This window comes from Pagrus major, chromosome 21 (assembly GCF_040436345.1).
Source record: "Pagrus major chromosome 21, Pma_NU_1.0".
Lineage (NCBI taxonomy): Eukaryota > Metazoa > Chordata > Actinopteri > Spariformes > Sparidae > Pagrus > Pagrus major.
In genome coordinates, this window is record NC_133235.1 from 18,057,687 (window position 1) to 18,072,566 (window position 14,880).

Here is a 14,880-nt window from a genome sequence, read left to right on the forward strand (position 1 = left end):
GTCTTTTCACCCTTTTTTCAACCAGTCTCCTTGAAGACGTAATTTCAACACATTCAGTGTTCGATGTTAAATGTCATAAATATGGAACTACATAAGCTGTGTGCTGCCAACAAGATTCCAAGTTTCCAACATCGTTATGGGAGCAGTTATATGGATTAATGTAAAATAAATAAAAGACATTACGTTCTTTGTTGTGAAGTGCATGCTTAAGTACATAGGTGCTACCAGGACCATAGATATACATAGGGCGGTTGTAGATCATTGCGAAGACATTTTCCATGCTCTAAAATGTGCATATCAGAACCTATTATCAATTCCGGGCCTGACTAACCACAACCGATTTCTCAATTGGAAGCAGGTATTGCAATTCTCGGTGAAATGTGGTGAGAGTGGAATAAAATGTTGGTCTGGTATGACTTGTGTGACTGTAACTGACACTACTGAGTCAGTTTTCTGTTTATGACTCCTGTCTACTTGTGGTAATGTGAGGGTAAATTCCCAGTAATGGTCACTTGTCTGGCCTCAGTGACAGCTGTCACTGTTTGCTTCAAAGGAAATTTTTCAAGACATGCAATAAAAGTGATTGATCGTGCAGTCATGCACAACACTATTTAGTTGTTTGTATAAGAATAAGAGTGACCTTTGCCAGTAGTGTGGTCTCCTCTAGGCCCTGTGTTGGGGGTTTCTGTTGGACCAGACCTGCTGAGCCAGATCAACTCATGTTCAGCCCCCTGCACCCAGACACACAGACCATCTTCAAAAGAACAGCTGCAGGCAGACAGAGCTGAGGAGAGGAAGAGGATTTCAGGATTAGACAAATTTCCCCTCAAACACTCTCTCCTGTAGGTTTTAACAAGGTAAACAATTTATGAAGCATACCGCTACTATTCGTTTCCAACATACTCACATGTACGATTATTTACCTGGTGGTTGGTAGGACTTTTTACAGTTCAGGAAGGAGATATCATCCACAGCAACAGTGTGACCTCCAGCAGTAGCGTCCATCTGAGTCACATTACTGATGCTACTGAACCAAACCTAAGAATAGAAACGATAACATTCATGATTTTGAAGGATCTGGTGAAGGATCATGAACATCCTCACTACTGACACTACCGATAACACCCCAAACTCCCTCTCTGTTTTGTCATGTATTTGCTTCACCTGTTTTTCATAATTATTTACTTTGTTCAACATTTGATAATCGTGTGTCTTCCTCTTTCTCATTGCCTCGTGAGCCAGGATGTGACAGTGATAATATAAATATATTGTACATTTCAATACACACTTGGTTGCATATTGAAGCTTGAAGGTTGAAGATTTGTAATATTTCATAGAGGGCAGCAGATCACCAGAGTACTCAACAACCAGCTAGTTTTGGCTCTAGCTAGCTGCCGTTAGGTAATTAGCTCCATTAGCCATGGAGATAAGTGGTCCTATCAGCTGACTGGAGTCTGCCTGGACCATGACGGTCAGTTTTGATTGTGGAAAGACAAAACAAGACTGTTTTGGTGAGTTTTGTTTCTGTTGATTTTGAATGAAGTGTGTTTTACGACGATTTTAACGAGTCACTAAGCTTGTCGTTAGTTCAGAAAAAGACAGAAATTTGATTGGTGTAAGAATTTTTACTTTCTTGACATTTTGTGAGTTTATTTTGTTCATTTATTACTAAAAAGCAAAAACGAGCTTGTAAAATGAGGGGAAATAGCCGCTCGCTTACATCCCCCGGCTGAAACCTACAGGGCCTATCGTACTTTTGCCTCTTGCGGTACTAAGTGGTATTAGGACACAGGACGGACATTAGCATGCTAACTTTAGGAGACATCTCGGTAACACAGTACATGGACGTCTTTCATACTCTGCTGATAATGTCAGTTCATTTTTTGAATATTAAATCCTACACATTGCCCCTTTAATATTTATTTTTATTTCTCTGTATGTCCCTGTCATCGGGATTCATATGTATTTGTCCAACTGTTCAGTGGATACTCGAACACACACCTTGTAAGGCTGCTGGTGCAGGCCTACGGGCAGCTGCTCCGGGGTCCAATGGGAGACAGTGTTGTGACTGCGTGACCACAGGATTGCTTCACTCCCCTCAGCTTGCTGCATAAGCACTCTGAGTGACCCAGCACTCTCTGCGCTGATGTGGAAGTGAAACCTGCGCTCAGGAAAGAAGGAAGGAAGAAGGGGAGAGTGTTGGATTGGGAAGAGAGTTGCATGGTAGAAAGACAGAGGAGACGTTGGGGAGCATTGAGCAATTCATACTTGAAATATTGAACTCTGTATCAAATCAAATATTTGACAGAGATTCTGGATGATAATAAGAGAAATGTGGCTTTTAATGTCACTTACAGAATCTGGCAGTAGGGAGATGAAGGGGAGAGTGGGGGACTCTGGAGTCGTGCTTCACTCTGTTTAGACCCCTGACTGACATTTACTCTCATGTAGTAGCCTGAGAACGATGTAAAATATCCCACATCAACAACCCTTAAACATGCAGATTCAACTGCTGAGGGAAGAGTGCAGTTAGGATGATTTCAGGGTCATTTAACACGTTATCTCTTAAATTCTTGTCAATAAACTCTCCACCTGTTTCCGTGGTGTGATCAGTGGGTGGCTCAGTGTCGTTACTGGCTTTTTGTCTCTGCCACCTGATCTGTCCATCACTGGTGTCAGTCCATTGGCACTGGCCACTCTCAAATGTGCACGGACCTGGAAGTATAAGCGAGACATGAGTAATACTGCTGGGAAAAAAGGGAGGTGGATGTTGGTTCATGAATCACATGTTTCTGAGAAAAGCTTTTTGTGCAGCAGAGAAAATAAACACATGAACGTATGAAAACATGATCTCTCTGTGGATGAACTCTACACACAGAAACAATATTTGTACAAATTAAAATGGAAAACCCCTGTGCAACTGATCATCATGTTAATGCTGGACCACAGAGATATCTTGATGTCTCATCTCTTACGAAAACTGCCTCCACGTATCACATCTCTTCTTAAAACAGCTGATCAGCAGAGCAGAGCAAAGGCATACTGAACCTGGAAGACTGCCCTACAATACTCTGCGCCATTTTGATACAAGGAATTACAAAGGTCATTAAAACTTGAAAGTCTCACTCCACTGGGTGACATAAAACCTGTATTGCTTCTACGTGTGATTAGATATGATTTGTTGTGTCTTATATTCGTTCTATTTTACTGCTGCACTCAAGCCTGCCTTGCAAAATAGATTCTGATTACCTGAGTAAATAAAGGTCTTATTTTACACCCAAAATTGCTGCCAAAACCTACATAATACCCAAATAAACAGATACTGCACGACCTTTTACCATTCCCTGTCAATTTAACCACTTTGTTTAAGAAAATAAACCTTGTTTTTATTATTTAAGGTGATTTAAAGGTATCTGTTTTGCTGTTTCTGTCTGTCCTACTATTAATATCTATGCTGAAATCAATATACTGCAATGACTAGAATGACAGTGCGCACATACCTCCACCAAGGCCCAACAGTCCCTTTTAAATTCAATCAAGGCTGATCCAACACCAAATAAAACATATTTCAATTTGCTAGATCCAGATTTTTATTTGGATCTGCATCAAATTGTACTCACTCATAGATACCAGCCACCTAAATACGCCTGATTATTTTCATCAAGATCCATTTTTCCAACAAAATTGCACAAAACACCCTATTTCACAATGTTTCTGGATCTGTCCTTTTACCCTGATCCACACCAAAACTTAAGGGGGTCTATTCTGAGCCAAGACCTATCATCCATCCAAGTTTCATGTCAATCCGTTCTGTAGTTTTTGTGTAATCCTGCTGACAAACCGACCGAGCAACTAACAAACAAGCACGGGCAAAAATACAACCTCCTTGGCAGACAATTAATTTACATGGCCCTCACTGAAAGCTGCTAAACTAGTAAGACTGATTCATAGTAATGCGGATTAACTGAATTAACTCAGTTCGTCAAAGTGATATTTTTTCACAATAACAGCTTTAGTTTTAGTTTTATCTTAAGCCAGGGCGAGCTGAGGGTCTCATGAGCCAGCTTTAACTTGATACAGCTCTCTTGTGGTTTTAGCTGTCCAGCCTCTCTGTGACAAAGAGTGCACAAGCCACTGATTACACAACCAGACTGCAGCTACTGCAGTGCGGTTTTTATGTTTGTGTCTGTTTACTAGGAAGCCTATACTGCAAATCTGACATGTTCTTTCTCAGAAATTATACACTTCTCTGGCATCAAACAGAGGACAAGAAGTCAAATTCTGATCTTCCTTTTTAATGTAGTTACTGTGTTTTTTTAGACTTTGTAGGACAGAATAGCCAACACTGTATTTTTGTGTATCATCTTGTTTTTGGGACCCTAACATTTAATATAAAGTTTCAGACTTTTCAGACAAATGCTGGCTAATCTGCACATCTACAGTATAACACCAGAATGATACAGTTGTGTGTACATATTCATTGGTTATTCCTTTTTTCCATCTTCTACTGTATGCCGTGCTAATGTTGTTCATAAATTGAGTCATTAACTCTACCAAGGAGGTTGTGTTTTCAACCCTGTCTGTTTGTTGTTGGTTGGTTTGTCTGCAGAATTACACAAAAACTACTGAACGGATTTCCACGAAACTTGGATGGAGGATGGGTCTTGACCCAGAATAGACCCTGTTGACTGTTGATGTGGATCCAAATAAAGGGTCGGATCCAGGATTATTTTTTTTTATCACTTGGGAGAGATGGGGCGTTTTTCCCCACATATTTAGTGCCATTCTAGTTTGGTTTCTTTTTGTTGTTGTTGTTTTATTTCTCTTTTTTATTTTGTTGAAAATAATAACTGTTTCACTGCACAGCGACCATCTTGTGACAGCTAATAAGGTTAACTAATAATTCAACATATAAGGTCAAAAGTAGATGCAATAAAATGAAATAAAATCAATGAATGTCACACGCAGCTCACCACAGACATCCTCGTCCTCCCCCTCGGGGCAGTCTGGATGATAATTACACTTTAAGGCTGCCAGGATACAACCTTTATTAGCTGACCGCCAACAGAAAAACTCATTTCCCTGCATCGCCAAAAAAAAAAGAGGATTAGTTTCAACAGGTTTACAGAGTTTTTTAATGAAATACTTTTTGTTTAACCGAATTGCTTTTGAGTGTGTTATGTAAAGTACCTGACAGGGGTTGGTTGGTGCAGTAGAGGTCGAGGATGTGGCTGGAGATGTGGGTGTGTTTGAGGATGTAGGTGGGGCGGAGGTGGAAGATGTATCAGGCAGTTTGTTGTTGTCAGGGTCAAATACACACTCCCTGGAGAAAGAGATGTCGTCCAGTGCAACGAGTCCTCTGGGACCATCAGCTTGTTCGTATCTGAAGACAATCTGAGGAAGAAAACAAGACTGCATTCAGACTTTGTTGCTAACTTAAAACTTCTACTAAGATGATAAATAATAGTGTCGGAGTACACGGCCAAAATTATGATACTGATTTCATCCTTCTCCATAACCATCAACACTATTTATTGATTTTTATGGGGCCAATTGGACACAATTGGCTCCATTGTTAGCAAACAACGGCTCATTTACTCATCGAAACATGGAGCAAGATTAGCATTTATTTGGAGTCGTGTTTTCTGGCCACCTGACCAGTCAAACTCCCATTTTCACTCTCCTTGAAGCTTGGGTTTGGTCTCCACCAGCTCCTGAGGAAAATATCAGACTCCTCTATGTTTGCAAGCTAATTGATAACTGTGTGTAACTGTTATTCAGTGCTGAGCAGGTAGCACACAGCTAAACAACACTGATAAGAGCGGTGAGAGTGTAACACAACAGCAAAGTAATGGGATGCAAAACCAAAACAACTAGCTAAAAGATGCTAAAATGTTCTATTTGCAGAGCTTGGTGTTAATTTACTGTGGATTTCTATATATGAGCTACACCTTTAGCTTTAAAAAATCTTCCTTTCATCTGTTCGTTGTCATATGACAGTAAACCACATGAGAGCATTTTCATAAATGCGGCCCTGGTTGCCTGAAGCTCACATCTGTCACTTAATTAACTGTCTGTGTCTTCACTGACCTTGCTATTGTCTGAGGAGGAGAACGTGACCTCTGCTCTCTGCCAGCTGTAAGTCTGCTGTGAGTTTTTCCTTCGCCATAGAACAACGTCGTCGCTACCAGACTGTTGAGTCCTGAACTGGGCTGTCAGTGTGGCTGCAGCATCCTCCAGGCTGAAGAAGAAGAACCTCACCTACACGGACACAACGAGAGTAATCACATTGGAGCTATGTAAAGTTTCATTAACTGTGATCGACCTGTAAGACTTGTTAATAATGTACAACTCAGAGGTGAGAATGGATAATAAAAGCTACACACACATACACATAGTAGCAGGTATCAGTGTTATATATTCTGAACCTTGCAGACATTTACACAGTATCCCAATTTTTTTGTAATTGCTGTTGTACACCACTTCTACAACATTTAAGCCACGCGTGGAGATTTAGGCTCATGCTACGGGCACATGCGTATACTCACAGTACAGTTAGAACTGGGTAGTAAAGTTTTGGAGAGAATCTCTGACATCTGGCCCTTCTGAGTCAGGTGAGTCCCAGGGATGGCATAGTGGCCTGTATATTGAAATTAGACATTACAATGTGAAGTTAAAGTATGACAGAAGAAACAAAAAGTGAGTAAAGTTTTTCAGACTCATCTCAGTGCCAGACAGCTCAGAGAGTCTCATACCTGCAGCAGAGTTTTGGGTGTGATCCCTGTGAGGCCCGTGTTTGGGCCAGACCTCCTCTCCTGTGTGAAACGTCCACTCAGCTCCAGGTGTGTCCACATCACTTTCCTCCCAGGAACACAGGCCTTGTTCAAAGCTGCAGCGCTCCACAACACCTTGTTGCTCTACATTGTTGTAATTAAGAGGTACAAGGGAGCGAAAGGCAGACAAGTCATAAACTATTAACCAAGGACATCAACCTTTTGAATGTGCATGGCTGCAATAAACAGTTATTTTCATAAGCATTTAATCTGCTGACTATTTTCTAGATTAATTGATTAATCCGGCAGTATATAAATCACTATTTCCTTGAGCCCACTGTGACATCTTTAAACCTTGTGGGTTTCAACCAATAGTCCAAAACCTAATGTGAGACAAGCAAAAGCAGCAAATTCTCATGTGAGCAGCTTGAACCAGTAGATTTTTTTTTAACATTTTTGCAAGAAAAGTCATTGAAAAAGTCATATAAATAGTTACTATATAGTTTTCTGTCCATCAATGAATTGACTTATTGATGCAGCTCTTTGAATATAGTTCAGAAAAGCTACACGAACTTGCAGATAAAATCAAATTCAGATCATTATTATTTATTCTTAGGAATTTAAATATACACATCTCTTACCCAATATCAAAATATCACAATGTGCTTAATGTTTAACCCTTTTCAAGGAAATTATGAAACGATGTTCAGGACAAGGGGAAGTACACAGGGAGCATCTGTGCAGTGTGCAGAGACTCATGTGTATTAATTTACTGTACCAGTGCATTACAGTTTTTAATGTTTCAACATTAGTGACAGCTCACCACAGTTGTTCTCATCAGACCAGTCCCCACAGTCATCGCTGTAGTCACACACTTGGTTTTGCAGCACACACACACTGTTGTTGCACATGAACATATTCTCTGGACATGAGGGCTGAGGCTCTGAGAAGGAAACCACAAAGAGAAAATCATGATTATAAATCAGCTTTAAAAAGGGCTAGGTGAGAAAAAACATGGGGGAGTGTGCAGGTGGAGCAGGTAGCCTACCAGGCAGGGTGCAGTTGGCAAAATCTATGTCATCGATGGCGATGTGTCCAGGCCTGTGGAACGTCCTGGAGGCTTCAAACAGGATGGTGAAGTCCTGAGGCATTCGACCAAGTGTTACCTCGCCGTGATGCCACGAATCTTCATGGCTACCAGAGAGCCACCACAGTGTGGTGGTCCTGGAGCCCTCCTTTAACAGCACATTCAGGTCTTTTATGTCTATAACAATGGATAGAGTTAAAGAGGCAGTTCATCCCAAAATCAGAAATACATATCTTTCCTCTGACCTGTAGTGATATTTTCCATCTAGATTGATTTGTAGCTTATCTTTAGTAACCAGGTCATGATTTCTGTAACGAAACATTACTATTGAGGTTTTCAAATGTATTTTTTTTTGGCACTTTGTGCACCAAAAGCCGAGTGTCATCTAGTTCCACTACATCCAAAAGTTGGCAAATCACACCTAAACAACCCAGATGGGTAAATAGCACTACAGGTAAGAGGAAAGAAACAGAGAAAAAAACAGCTGATTTTTAATCGTCAACACATACACTTGCATAAACAACACATACCTTCTCCATACATGTTGTAGTAGAAGTGTAGCGTGCAGGTGGCGCTGGCCTGTTTCATGGTGGGACTCTGCAATGCAGCAGGGCCGATTTCTACTCCACTGTCAGAATTCACTGCCATGTACCAACCTGGAAGAATCAGATATGAACCCAGAGTATTACTCTTTATTCTGTCTCTGCACAGTCTAAACTGACATGCTGCGGAAAAATGGGGTGGCAGTAGCATGTTTTATCATGATGGTGGAGAACTGTTGTGCAGCTTATACATAATAAACCACCTAAATTTGGAGGCTACATGGAGTTTAGTGTGCAAGTTTGGTGGAGAGGCACTGTGAATCATGGACTTCCTCTCTTTTTTGATACCTGTTTCAGAATTTTAGGCAAAATAAGAACATATGGTGATGCTATATAAAAATTGCATTACATCTTACAGTTGAACTAAGACAATAATTCAACAATAAATCACAGAAGTGGAGATTCAGTGTTGACCATAAGTGTTTAAATCAAGGAAGCCAAAGCATGAGCATAACAAGGATAGGGATATAGAAACTGTGGCTAACATTACCCACATGCAGCAGTGGTACCATACATATAGTAAAAGGGGAAACAAGAGAAATCTCACTTCCATATACAGCTGCTTTTCCCCTTGTAACAGACTTCTCATTATGATACTCAAAACATCTTTTTATGATCAGAAATGTATGATAGAAAATGGCTCAAAGAAAAAGTGTTTCCATCTTTGGTAGGTAGAGAATTAATTCTATGAATGGAAGGAGTCCAGACTTGCATATTGTATACAGATGATGTTTGATAAAAGTGGAGCATCAACAATTTTGGTAATCTATTTGTTCTGACTTTTAAAGGCCATGGATTTGACTGGTGCCAATTTTGGGAGCCAGCATGTAATTGTGTGCTGCACATGAAAACCTATAAACTTTCCCTCCGATTCATGATTGGTCTCATGATAAAATTCCTCAAGCAACAAAATTCACCTGTTTCCAAATAATAAATAAACAATAAATACATATGTTTCTGAGTGTCGCCAAGGGCCACACTTTGACAACCCATGCTCTATAGTTCGAGACAGAAAGTCTGTCCAAATGAGGGCAACCTCTCCAATTGTAAATAAAGGCAGATTAGGAGCGTGGCCTCACCCAGTTCAGTGCCCACTGTGTTGTCCACAGACGGTCCTGTGTTCTCAGCATTCCTTCCTCTCATCCACTGACACTGGCCGACACTGATGTCTTCCCAACCACATGTGCCATTTTCAAAGGAACAACCCCCAAATCGCAAACTTGTTTCATTTACTACAAGAAAAAAAACAGTTTAATTTACTATTTATCCAATGTGCTGCAAATACATATCAGTAATAAACTACAGATATTAAAAAAACATCAGTACCTTGACAAAGACCTGGGGTGACAGTGATGTCATCAATAGCAATAAATCCTCTGTTGTTGGACTCTGCTTCAATCAGCAGCTGAGAATGAGGTCCGAATCAGTGAATATTATGAATAAAATATCTAATTTTACTTTCATTAATTGTATTTCTGCCACTGAGCCTGTTTTAATTTACCTGGAAAGGTTTGTTCCTCTCCACAGACTCAGAGAACCTGGTCCAGCTGCTTCCACTGCTGGTACTGTTGAACATGAGCTCCTGCTCTGATGGCCCTGAACGCAGGTACACCTTCAATGTGCCTGACTCACTAGAAAACAGACAAATGTCATGTTTTATTTGTGTGATATGTGAAAACAGCTCTAGTTATGTTAGTTTAACCAGAAAACATTTGTTACATCTGCAAAATTATTGTTTTTCAGAAAAGTGGAAGTATTTAGTTGTTTTTTCAAATCTTTTCAAAAGAAAACTCCTGGAAATTAGTGTGTAAACGTAGACACTAGTTTATTTACTACTCCTTTCCTGGTTTCAGTTAGGCAACACTGACACAAACATTGTATATGTATTACATGGACCCTATTTTCAGGTTCTTGATGGGTTCAAACCTCAATTGATCTTGCTTCTTTTGTGCACAACAGACCTTTGTAGAGAGTGAACTCTGCCACAGAAGATTCCTACTCTTGCAAAAAGTGAAGCAGGTGATTCATGTCTAAATGACTTTTGTGCACACTTCCTGAGGAAGTTGATGAGGAAACTAAACAGGACAAACAGGATAAACTGCATCCTCTGCATTGTCACATACTGAATGGTGTGATGTGGGCTGTGGTGTGAGATTTTCTTTTGCTGACCTGCTGTCCATATGGTACCATAACGTGAGACAGGAGGTGGTGTCTTTCAGTTGGATCCACTCTGACAATACCTGCGCTACACTGCTGTGGTGCTGGTGCAGCGCTGAGCTCAACAAGAACCGACCTGAATGCAAAAACAAGAACAAAAATAAAACAAGGGACTTATTTTCAGTGTAATATCAGCAACAGGACACAAGTCAGGGATAAAAACAGAAGTTAATAAGTAACAGAGTATGTCAGCTAAAAAGCAGCAACAGCGACTCGTATTAATCATAGATTGCAACACAGGCAGTTGTTAAGCTTATATGTCAGCTAACTATCCTCAATTATTTCTTGAGGCTGTAAATCAAACCTATTATCATTTTGCGTCCTCCACAGTTATTGGTATCGTTAAATGTGCCATTACAGCTGAAGATGGAATTTTAAGTTGTAATAATTGATTTATTTGGCCACTTCAGGGGCTGTGGAACAAGCTGCTAACCCAGCAATGACATGTTGTTCAGTTTTAATGGTGAATGTTTTAGCAAACAACTGCTCATTTGCCCATCTAGCAGACATGGAGCAACATTAGCACTTGCAGTCGTGATTCTGGTCATTTGTAACCTTGCATCACCAGACCAGCTCGCATTTCTCTCAGTTAATTTTCAATTTCCAAGAAACATATTAAACGGGCACGGACATAAAATGAATGCAATTAGACAGAACTACAACCAATCAGAGACACCAAACGTGCACGGCTCACAGCACAGATCAAATGTAAGCTTGTTTGCTCCCGCTGAATCTAAGTGGCCTGCTACTTTGTTTGTATTGATGTTGTTTTAATGTTATAACCTCTACTCTTCAACTACCAGTGAGCTAGCTTCAGCCTGCAGATTGGTCCGGATCCCGGTGCAAGTCATTTGACAAATTGCTGGAAAATGAGCAGACAGACTGAACCAAAACGTGTAACCAAAACAACGAGCTGAAAGATGCTAAAATACTCAGTAGAGCCGACATTACAAATAATAATTTGGCGTTTTGGTTGTATAAAATAATGATTTCTGAAGCTTTAAGGATTTAATTCAGGAAACCCAGCTGTCCGTCCTGCTGTGGTTATGATTGAAAATGATTGACGTCGCCAACCAGAGTAAAAATCATTACAGGCAAATTCACTACTTTTACTCCTGAGATTTTGTTGCATACAATACAGTGACTTCTATGTTGATTTTTTTTGTCTTTGTGTTGGCTCAGTCACACATGATGGGGATATGCTCCCGTATTAGTGGGATCTCTGGTTGACCTTGGATTTCTACTCCAGTTGTATGTTAATGTTTAGCTTATTATACTGAAGTATATTTAAGGGTGTACCTTCTTGGGTCTCAGTGGTGTGGTCTGTCGGTGGACCCTGGAAGCCTCCATGAGCCACCACCCAGTCATGTCCATCTTCTTTGGGGTTGTTGACCCAGGTACACTGTCCAGACTCAAAGTCACAGGTGCCTGGAGGACTGCAGGCCCCATCCCTCAAATAAATATCATCTAACTTCACTGTAGAGTTAGTGCCTGGCACATGGACCGCATTAAACGCCACCTGGTGATGGACATGGACGTGAGCTCAGTTAAATGACTGACTGTCAAAGAGGCAGTTTGACTGTCAGAGAGTGTGAAGAAAGAGATCGTTCTAAAAACCAGCTTACGCGGAATTTTGCGGGGTAGGACACAGTGACCTCTGCAACCTCCCAGCCTGAAGAGGGCGCTCCAGATCGTAGCCAAAGTGCATCACCCAGCTCCCCGTTCTGCAGCACATGCACGGAAAGTTCGTTGGATGGCTCTGCAGGTAACCAGTACCTGAACAAATACAACAGATACACAAACATTAAACTCTCTGTCAGACAACAGTGTATAAATGTGTGTGATGGCAGCACTGGACTCACCAGAAGCGTACACATATCTCTGTAGCTGAGGGAAACGCAGGTGTGAGCAGCTGAGCCTCAGTCTGTGTAGAGTTTGATGTCGTCACAGTCATGTAGAAACCTACAGCAAAGACAGAGTTAGAGAATCACTGATGTTTTTGCTAATTACGCTCACTGTAAATTCTTCTTTAATCGTGATATTGGCATTTCTTCCCCCTCACATCAATAGTATACTATCAACAGCTAATATCTAATTAGCACTAAACACCAAGTGTAGCTGAGGCTGATGGGAATGTCTTTAGTTTTGCAGGTATTTGGTCATAAAGTGTTGGAAAAAAGGATCAACAGCGTCAATAGGAATTATTCTCTGGAAACCATTAATATCTGTACAAGAATTTAAGGTCACTTATGTTCTAGAGTTAGTTCTTGAGAGACTTCACTTTGGACCAAAGTGTTAGACCGACCAAATAACACTGACAAATCCATTTAAACATTATTAATAGGTTTTGTCAAACACTTTATATTCTAAATCAGGAGTTTCTAAACAAACAGATTCAAAGTGTAAAGTTCTTTGCCCAGATAATTTTATTAAAATCATTTTTAGTGACCTGCTAAGGTAAAACTATCTAGTTTTTCACAATAAAAAGGCACAAATTGGTAAACATGGGACAAACATGTTGGTTTCTCCTTTTTCCTATTTTGGTAATCATCTTGCAACCCCTCAGATTGATATTGTGACCCAGCGCTTGATTTTGTGGGGTTGGGAACTACTGCTTAAACATACAAGTTTAACTTAGGACTTACTACTCATTCACATTTTAACTTTCATGTAATTGTGGTGAGATAGTTATTGCTTTGTTTTCTACTCACCATTTTCAGTCCCATAGGTGTGATCCTCCTCATATTTTGTGCCTCTTTCTCGAATCCATTGACCAACGTGATCAACACTGTTTGTAAAGCCACAGGTGTCTGAATCAAATCCACACTCATCTGAAACCGTGTAAAAAAGGGTTGTATAGTTGTAAAAATCTTTAGTATGTTTTGACTTCCTGTGAACATCAGGCAATTGTGGATCTGTGTTTACATACTCTGATTACTGCAGGCTCCCTCCCTCACTGTGATGTCATCAATGGCAATGAATCCTTTACTGTCTGCGTTTCTATGGCCGGTGAACATCACCTGTGGATGAAGGGAGAATATATACAGCATTTTAATTGAAAGTTTTATTTTGAATTTAATGTTATACATATATTTCACAGTTCATTTAATAACAAATTTAAGGATTCCTCAAGTTTGTTTATGTGTTAATGTCTGATTTACATTCATCAGAATTTTTTTAAACTCACAAATATTGGTGCCAACCTTAAAAGCACTAGTTAGGCTTTAGTGCAAACATATAAATGTGGTTGAGTTCAAATTTACCGCTTTTATTTCTTTCTTGCTGACGGTCACTTGTGCTTTAATCCACTCTGGATTCTGGGTCCCTCTGCGAGTCCAGACTAACTCTTCAGAGGACTTCTAGAGCAAAGGAAGTCATTATAACTCAAAAGTAATGCTGTAACAAAGAGTTTGAAGTAGCACTAAGTAGTGCACGTACCGTCTCAACCAGCAGATCAAGAGTGGACACTGAAGGTCCGAGCATGTGGTACCAGAATCCAACACAGATTTGTGATGATAGACTGGTGACAGGGACAGAGATGATTGCTCTCTCATCATCCTTAGATCCAGATCCATTCAACAGTAAGAAGGAACCTTCAGACAAATTAAACATAGAGGAGAAAATCACCAGACATGTGAGTCAAGTCATTTGGTCCAAGTCTCAAGAAGTTCTTAAGTCATTTTTGTTGGGTAAGTCAAACCAAATTAAATCACAGGTTGTGTCAAATCAAGACAAGTCACCTATAAAGAGAAACAAGGTTTCAGTACATGTCTAACTTTGATCTTATTGGGCTTATTTATCTAACCTGTACAAAAAGTATAACGATAAATTGAATTTAACTTAAAGCATATTATTTCTTAATTTCTTTTCAATAAAAATTACTCAAATCAAGTCAAGAGTCTTTAATCTCCAGGGACAAGTCAGGTCTCAAGTTCTTTAGTTTCTGTCAAGTTACAAGTCATCAAAACATGACATGAGTTCAAGTCACAATAACTCAAGTCCACATCTCTGCAAATCACTGAATACAACACGATGCTAGTTTTTGTAATGAACATGTACTGACATCTGCAGTATAAGCCACTTTTTATGGTTTAAACAGTGGAATTATTATTATATATATATGTATATATTTTATATATACATATATTATTATTATATATGTATATATATAAATATATATATATATATATATATATATATA